Genomic DNA, 9,512 nt, shown 5'->3' with positions numbered 1-9,512 from the left:
TGACCAAGGGTGGCTGAGGAGTGACAGGAAGGCTGGTGATGGGCAAGATTGTCTCCCTCAGTGGAAACTCTTTTATGGACTCAAGGACCTTGAGATTACCTCTGCCACACACACACACAAAAAACAACTATGTCAAATGGGCTTCTGGTACCTGTCAGAAAGAAAGCACCAGAGAGGTGTTCACTTAATGTTTCTGACCCACTGAGGCTGCCAAATTTCTCTTTTCCAGAGGCCATTGGACTTCCCTGTAGACAGTAAAGCCAATTGGGCAATAAGCCATGAGGAACACATAGACCTGGGATCCTGTTTACGGATCGTCCCAGGCTCTTTTCCAGGGGTCTGTTCAGGTGTATATCAGTTGCTTCCATTATGGGTTCTCCCTTGGACCACTTGCTACGACCTCTCCTGAGTGACTCACCAAGTCACCTTTATGCTTCTTCCTGGATTCAAACTCCAAGCCCTCATTGAGAAGCTTTCTGAGCCCCTTGACATATCCTTTGGCCCCCTCCACCTAAGGCAATGCCCTAGACACTTCCCCAGGTGATTCCCTGGCTGAAAATGTCTGGGGCTCCTTACACAGAATCTTCCTAGTTGCCTTAATTCATCTTTCCTAGTTTCTTGCTGCTTTGGCTCTTAAACACAGAGAATCATGAAAGCCCATCCATGTTTGCCACCATGGGACAACATGGGACACCAGCTGAGATGTCCCTGGTAATTTAAGGTTGCAGGTTTGCTAGTCACTTGAGTCACGTGTATCTGTCTGTCTGTTGTTGGATAGTTCTATTTCAAAGTTGGTGCTCAAGTTGTTTCCATATCTCCTCACTGTCATCAAATTTTCCAGGAAGGCAAGAGACCAGCACATGGGACCGGCAGTGCAGGCTCTCCTGGGGAAGCTGGAGAGTGAGAGAATCAAAGGTTTCTCAAGATCTTTGGACCTCAGAGGATAAACCCACAAACTTTCCAGTTGCTTCTGCCACCTTTGTCATCTAAGGATTGGAATTTCAGTTGGGGTGAAAGGCTTAATTACAGATTCTCTGGAGGAATACTCCACAGTCCCTAACCTGGCATGGAGAAGTTGTTAGCTGGGAAGAGTGGATTGAAGTGATCCAGGGGCTGTACCTGAGCCCTTGTTTGTTGGCATCTTTAGTCCCAGTATTCTCAGATGTAGGGATTGTCCTTGGGGCAGCATTTCAGGGAAGAGCTGGATAGATCTTTTTTTAGTGAAAGGCTGGGGCTGGTGAAGGAGTGGGGATTCTTTAGACTGCATTGGGCTTTGGAAACATTAGAAATTATCTCAAATAAGACAAAGGTTGTCCCTAGGAAGGAATATCTACCAGATCCCAGGACTGTAGGCATTATGAACTTGCCGTGCCTCGCAAAACCCAGATCTGGTTCCATTTCTGAATGGAATTGGGATTTGGGATCTGGTCATTGCTTTGGTGATGTCCCTTGCCTGCCTTCAGTGCTCCAAAAGGACTGAGGGAGTCTAATGTTTGATTCTGTAGCAAGTGACTTTAAGGTATTCACAAAATTTAGGTCATAGCCTGGCCTCTGTTCTTTTGGAAATGACTCCTCCTTTTGTTCTTTTCTCAAGCACATCTGGAAATGCACTCTCTTCATGACTTACATCTGCAGGTGTTCTTAGACAACAAGCCTAAAGATGGAGATGCTACCAGCCTCCACATCCCTGGTTGCAGGGGGTTCCTATGGGCTATATCATATGGAGAGAAAGAAACCCTTGATGGAGAACACAGTGTGAGGATGTGGGGAGGAAAAGTGCTGGTTAGATGTCTACCTCCAGGAGAATGTTGAGTGGCCCACACCTGAGAATATTAGCTCAGAAGATCCCAACTAACAAGGGTTCTCTGAAGCTAAGCTCTTAGAATGATGTTCAGGAGAATGGGAACCATGTCAGTTTAGTCAGAGTGAAGGTGGAGTAAAGAGTGCTGGTGGTAAAGGTGACACACAGAGCACTGAATCAGTGGGATCCACGTGGGTTTATCTTGGAGATAGATTGCTATCCTGAGAGTGTGTGGTGTCAGTTGAGGGCATCCTCTTCTTGCTTCTGCACTGATGCTGAAAGGCAGGAAAATAATGAGGGTCTGGGGCTCCATTGTCTCCCTCTTCTTTCTGAGCAATCTGCAGACAGTCATTATCATGCATATTACTATTTTCTACTTTGAAATCATGGAACTCTGTTTTCCTTCCTTGTATCCATTTTTGAAAGGGGTAAAACAAACTTTATTGTTTCTTCCTTTCAAAAGTCAAATAAAGAAAGGCTTTCTATTTGTGATCCTCAGTAGATCCCGGCTTAAGACGTGCAAAATCTCAAACCCCCAGGTTCATGTGTGCTTCATCAGATGAGATTCCACTCGAAGGCTAGCACTGCTCTTCAGATCAGCCCAAGGACACCAGGTATGGGAAGGAAGTCCACTGATAAAAGAGCGTTTTGGGGACTCTCTCCTATAGATCTCCTACACTTCCTTAATATTTCTCTCTAAGACCACTGAATCACAGTGATTGGAGCTTTAGCCTAGAACCTTCTAGCACCCCCCTAAAGAAGTTTGCCTGGGAGCTTTGGGTGGAACCCCTAGTCCACACCCTAATTCATGTCCTGCCGAACATGTTTCCTTAGAAGTAGAGGGACCAACCATCCTGGTTTGCCCAGGACTGAGGAGTTTCCCAGGATGTAGGAATGTCAGTGATAAAACAGAAAATCCTGAGTAAACCAAGACAAGCCGATCTTGGTTTGTCTCTACAAAGAACAATGCTTTAATCTTTGTCAAGATTTCCTACTATAGGTGTCTCCCTGTGCAAACAACATTGATTTAGTAAATTGGGAAGAGGAATAGGGAAAACAGGAGTCAGGGTATGTTGGCGTCCTGGTCTGGGGTACTTTTCCCTGGTTTCTTTCTCTTTTTGAAGATATATGAAGGAAAATAGATCTTTGCAGCGGGGGGTTGGGGGGGTGGGGAAGTATATAAAGAGAGGAGGGGCTCCACACCACAGAATAAACAACAAAATAAAATGTCACATGAAGTTGAACTTGAGTTCAGTTAATGGAGCATAAAGAGAGAGAGGTGGAAAGAAACAGAGAGAGAGAGAGAGAGAGAGGCTTTCCACCCCCCCCACCCCCCAGTCCCTTCGCCTCCTGGTTATCTGAAGTTCATTGCTGCCCCAGACAAGTAGGCACTGAGAATGACTGCTCTAGTCTAGAGTTGCAGACCTAAATCACAAAGCTATTGGACAATCACAAGTCTTCTTATGGGGGTAAAAAAGGTATACCCATAGCCACTCTTCTTTCAGCCTGATAGATTACACCAACAAACTGGGCCGATTTTGTCCCTCCAGACTTCTCTGGGCCTTCCTTTTTCCCACTCCAACCTTTCAGCATATCATATATGCTATGCAGTTATTACACAGAAAATATTACGTGGGTTCAGCTTTGACCCATAGGGATCCTGGATTTGACCCCATCATTTTCACAGCCTGGAAAGTCTGGACTTTTCCTGGAGTTTTTGCTAATTCTCAACACTCTCAGGATTTCCTCTATCCTTGCCTCCAGCCTCCCTTGCACAAACCTAGACATAGAGCTCAACACCCTCTCAAGTTCCCCCAAAAGAATCCACTTCCACAGAAAAGCTTTAGGAAACAACGTGTCCTTTTTTTAGGTTAAGAAAGAGGAGGTGTTAGTCTACCCCATGACAAATAGTTATAAAAATAATACCTCTCTGGAATTGTTTTCCTTCCTAAGGGCTGCTCTACTCTTGAGGTCTCTCAAATCACCCCTTCCAAGAATTCAGTGCCCACCTTGAGGGTCTATCCCTCCACTCATCTCAATCCTTGGCCAACATAACATTTCAGATTCTTCTCCCATATTTGTTCAGAGCAATTTAATTTCTCCCTCACTGCGCCAATTGGCACACTGTAACTACTCTGATTTGCAGAATAGGTAGACCTTGTCTTTAACGTAATCCAAACCCTTAAGAGAGAGTTGGAGCTATACCCAGCAATATCTTTGTTATGTTTGAATTACACCTATGGTGAAAGGCTTCCTGATTTTTCATTCTACTTTCTAGCTTTTCACCAAAATCCCTGTGGAATCACAATAATTCTCAAAAATAATGGTAAGTAGGTAGGTAGGTAAGTAGAAGATAGATGATAGGTAGGTAGGTAGATAGACAGATAGATAGATAGATAGATAGATAGATAGATAGATAGATAGATAGATAAATTTATATTTATCTCCCCATGTTAGGTAGGCACATAATAGAGTTGAAATACTTGCAATTTCCTAATTAAATTTATAAACTATTAAAATTCACCATTGTAGCTTTCCCTTTCTTTTATATCTTGAATGTCCGGGTAATTCTAATCAATCGGGTAATTATAATGAATGAGTCAGGACCCATTGATGAGTTCACCAGAGCTGATAGATCGTCTCTCTTTGTGTGTTTCCTTTACAACAAGACCTTGCCCAGAGTCTCCTACCTCCAACCATCCTAAATTCCTTCTTTCATGGTCCCCGAACTGTAGGGAGTGTTTCTGTTGAGAAAAGTCCCTCTGCACAGCCTACTATTTCTGTCATTGTCATCGGGCCTGATTCTGGCTTTGAGTAGCTCTAAAGTCTACAGGAATACCATGTGCAAAATCACCTTTCAAAGTTTTAGCAAAGATAATCTCCAGAATAAGAATTTCCAGGTGGCAGAAGGGTTTATAAAAATGGCTGGTCAGCTGTATTCTTCAAAAATTTCAAACTCATAATAGATTTTTTTAAAAAGACTGGGGAACTTTTACAGATTAAAGGAGACAAAAAGATATTATATCACAATACAGTATGTGATCAATCTTTTACTGGAAGAAAAATAACGCTATAAAAGAGACATTATGAATTGACAAAATTGAAATACAGACAGTAAATTAGATTTAAGTTCTGTATTAATAATCAATTTACTGAAGCCAGTAATACTGTCAGTGTAAGGGAGAATATTTCTTTCTTTAGAAATACACACTAAAATATTTTAGGGATGAGAAGTCATGACATATGTAATTTATTATCAAATGCATGTTCAGTTAAAAAAATACATGTATGGCATTACATCTAGAGAGATAGAAAATGGGGGGAAAATCTTTAAAATAGGTGAATCCAAATAAAGGGCATGGGTGTGATTCTTTACTATCGTAATTTTGAAATTATTCCCAAATAAATTTTTAAAACGGCCCATTGACTCTGCCCTCCATTTTGAGCTTCTCTGATTTTACTTCTCAGAGCTGCCCCTATTACAGGCAGCCCCTAGAGGCACACTACTGATATGCTAATGAGTCTGGATGAGGGGAGGACTAGGTCCAGCACCCAGAGGGATGAAGCTAGAACTGGTGTATTAACAATTCAAACATCTTTGAGCTGCTGTGCTAGGGAGATGATTGTCAGTCCTACATCACTTCTGGAAGTGGTGGGGGAAAAGTAAGAGGAAAAATAACTAAAATATCAGTAAGAAGGGTTTCAGTTGGAACTAGATATAGCATGTGGCTCTGTGTGTGTGTGTGTGTGTGTGTGTGTGTGTGTGTGTGTGTTTAAGAAATAATACACAGCTGGCTTTTTGTTAAATTTTGTGTTCTTTTTTTAATTGAGGCATAAAAGCTGTACATTTATAATGTATATATTTTGATGAATTTTGTTTTAATTTTTTCATTAGATGAATTTTAAGATAGTTGTATACTCATGAAATCATCACTATCACCACATAAAATGCCGTAAACTTATTTACTTCTAAAAGTTCTAGTTTCCTCCCTCCCTTTTCTTCGTTAAGAACATTTAACAAAAAAATCTACCCCCTTAACAAATTTTAAGTATACAATACAGTATTGTTAAATGTATGAACTATGCTATAAAGTAGATCTCTAGAACATATTCATCTTTCATAACTGTAACTATGTAGTCTTTGACCAACACTTCCCCACTTCTCTCTTCCCACAGCTCCTAGCAACCACCATTCTATTCTCTGCTTCCATGAGTTTGAGTATTTTTAATTCCGGATATAACTGGGATTTTGTAGTATTTGTTATTCTGTGTCTGACTTATTTTACTTAGCAAGTTCATCCATGTTGTTACAAATGGCAGAATGCTCTATTAAGGCTGAATAATATTCCTTTGTATGTATATATATATATATATATATATATCACATTTTCATTATTCATTCAGCAGTCGATGGACAGGTTGTTTCCATTTCTTGGCTATTGTGAATAATGCTGCAATGAACATGGGAATCCAGGAGTCTCTTCCAGCTTTCAACAGTTTTTAAGAGAAATGTACAACCACAGATTGGCTTCACTCAAGTCACTGCGTGGGGATAGTTAAAGTGGAACTGTGTGTTTCTGCAGCCTCCCACTAGTCCACACTGCAGGAAAAGACTCAGGGCACCTCCCTGCTCTCTCTCCCTGAACAGCAGTTACTTGGCTTTCTTCTTGTCCAGATGGCAAACTCCTAGAGGGAAGGGGCATGGTTTACTATTCACCACTGTGTCTCTGGGTCCAAGCAGGTGTTCTGTAAATGTCTATTGACTGAATGAATGGATGAGACATTATGACCCAGAAATAGGACACTATACGTAGTTCCCCAGCCCTGCCGAGGCAAAAGAGGCCACCTGCTTATCCTGAGACATCAACAGCAAGACCAGTGTCTCCCTAATCCTACTGCTGATTACACTCAATTGAGCCCAAATGACATCCCTTCTCTCCCACCAGGTAGCTGCCTTTCAGAGATGATAACCCAGTGCTTGTCTCTTGCTCTTAGTGTCTCTGAGCACCCATGTCCAGCAACTCTTTCTGGAAGGATCATTTAACAAATACTATTGAGATTCTTCTGTGTTGCCAGTGAACACAGAAGCTCATGCTGAATCCCAGTCCACTGGGAACTGCCCATACCAAGGTGTGGCAGGGAGCCTTCCAAAACCTGCGCGCCCCACATTACCCCCACAACCACCACCCACCCCACAGTAATGGCCATGATGTTGCCTGTTTTCCTATTTAACATAAAGTGTTCAACATTTGCATTACTCCTCCGGTTGAGCAATATGCAGACAGTATCTCCAGAAAACCCCATAAGGGGTATGGGGGAGCTAGCGGAGGAGACTGGGAGATGTGAGACCCCACTCCTTCAGACACTTCCCAAGAGCACACCATAGCTAAGATTAGTGGTGGTCTCTTTTTGAGGCTTAGGAGTTCACACCTGGGAGATGAAGTAAAAATTAGAAGGAACCACCTCTGCCCCCTGTACCTGTTTAGGGTCAACCTTGCCAAGGAGTAGAGAGAAAAAGAGGCTTTAAGAGAAGAGGTGAGCCCAGGGCCTCCTGGAGCAGTGAAAGGAAGAGAACACAAGTCCCACTGCACCAAATAGGAGGAGAAAGGACTATGAGAAAAGGCAAGGCTTGACTCTGGCTTCCTTAGAAAAAAGAATTCAGTCAGGGACTCCCTAGAAAGCACAGACAGCCTCAGATGGGACACACAGAGTCCCCTCTGGGGATCCTCTATCCACATACACTTTCACCTCAAAGTATAGACGTGTGCATAAAACACAGTGCACTATTATCACTCTGTGGCAGACTACCACACCTGAATGGACTTATCTCTTTACTCAAGACATAAAACACAAAGTATATGGAGCATGATAGGGGAAGAAGCCAGAACAGAGGGAGATTTAGGCTCACACACATATGCAGTCCTGTCAGCTGTCGTTCTTAGAGTGGAGGTGAAATCCTCACCTCCTTCTAACTAAGACTTTCCATGAGCAGTCACACAGCAGTTGCAAACCAGGGCAGGAAGGCCATTAACTCACTGTGGTCAGGAGCTAGACATCTCTCCAGCTGGAAGCTGTGTCTTCCGTACTGTACTCAGTTATTTGGACATATTTATTGACACTCTCTCTGTGCCAACCATTGTGATAAACACTAGGCATACAGCAGTGAGCCAGTGTGGTGTGAGGAAATGAGGAAGAGGGGTCACAGGTAAATCCCTGTCCTAGAGCGGCTGGATGGCTCAGTTGGTTAGAGCGCGAGCTCTTAACAACAAGGTTGCTGGTTCAATTCCTGCGTGGGATGGTGGGCTGCACCCCCTGCAACTAAGATTGAAAATGGCAACTGGACTTGGAGCTGAGCTGCGCCCTCCACAATGAGATTGAAGGACGACTTGCCTTAGAGCTGATGAGCCCTGGAAAAACACACTGTTCCCTGATATTCCCCCAATAAAAACTTTTAAAAATACCCCTATCCTGAAAGCTGAGAGATTTATCAAAAACACTGGTGGGAACTCAGGTTCCTATCCTCAGACTGCACACAACCCCATGGAAGAGAAAAGCCACACTAGACATTGAGACTTTTAAGGGGGAAGCTACCTGCAAACCCATACAAACTAAGAAGCTACAAACTGAATACAGGGTGGAGAATATAAGGATGGAGCCTGCCATCTGCAGTGTCAATGGAGAGAGCCTCCCCTCCTGAGGCAGGAGGGTAGCAGAAGTTTTATATATTTGCTGCTTTTATTGTTTTTGATCATCCAGCCTTCTTTTCTCTGCTATAAATCTCTGATACATCAGTAACCACCATTTTAAACAAGAGTCCTTTCAGGCCATCTCATACCCCATCCCCACAAGACAATCTAACTAGCCATTTCCCTCTCTGACAGAAATTTGGGGAAAAAGAGCAAGACACATTAAATTTCTCAAGCCATTCAAAAACCTGCCCTGTGCCAATCTGTCCAAGAACTTTGTCTAGTGTGGCTGATGGAGGTTCTTTCATCGCCAGTGCTGCCTCTTTCCTATAGAGGTCCCATCCAGCTCAGAATCTGTCTGTGGAATTGAATTGACTGGGATTGATAAAAAAAGGTGTCATAGGTTGGTGTCCTCAGGAAGAAGATTCTAAAATAAAACTCCATTATTTGGCAGATTTATCAGGAACAGTATCTGTGAGGGGTAAGGAAAACTAGATTGGGCAGAATCAAAAATTGAGCTGTGATGCCTCAGCAGGTCCTGTGGGGGCTCTAGAGTGAGTCACATGACCAACTCATCCTAGTTCACCCAGACTTCCCTGATTTTAGCACTCAAAGTCCCACACCCAAGGAAAATCCTCAGTCCCAAGAAAATTTTGTCACTCCAGGAGCTAGGATGACCCTTCAGAGTTCTTCCCATTGAGGTAAAAGGACCACACTTTGTATACTGCATTGAGTGAGCATTGGGTGCAAGTTGCACCTAGGAGAGAGTCTGATTTGAGCAAGCCATGTTCCCTCAGCCATGAGCCATTCTGAGACAGAGACTCAGCTGTGAGGCACCAGCTCGGGGAGCATTGCCAGAAAGGGATCTAAGCATTGTACCACAGGGTCCACTACAATTCACCTCTTTTGCCCCGGGTCCACTGGCTTCATATAATTATTTTGTCCCCTCTGGGTACAGCTGCTCAGGATTCCGGCTGGTAACTTTCCTGGGGAAACTTAGAGATTAGTAGGATGACTGTTCTTCC

The sequence above is a fragment of the Rhinolophus ferrumequinum genome, chromosome 25 (assembly GCF_004115265.2).
Source record: "Rhinolophus ferrumequinum isolate MPI-CBG mRhiFer1 chromosome 25, mRhiFer1_v1.p, whole genome shotgun sequence".
Classification (NCBI taxonomy): domain Eukaryota; kingdom Metazoa; phylum Chordata; class Mammalia; order Chiroptera; family Rhinolophidae; genus Rhinolophus; species Rhinolophus ferrumequinum.
Note: the sequence above shows the minus strand (reverse complement) of the source record.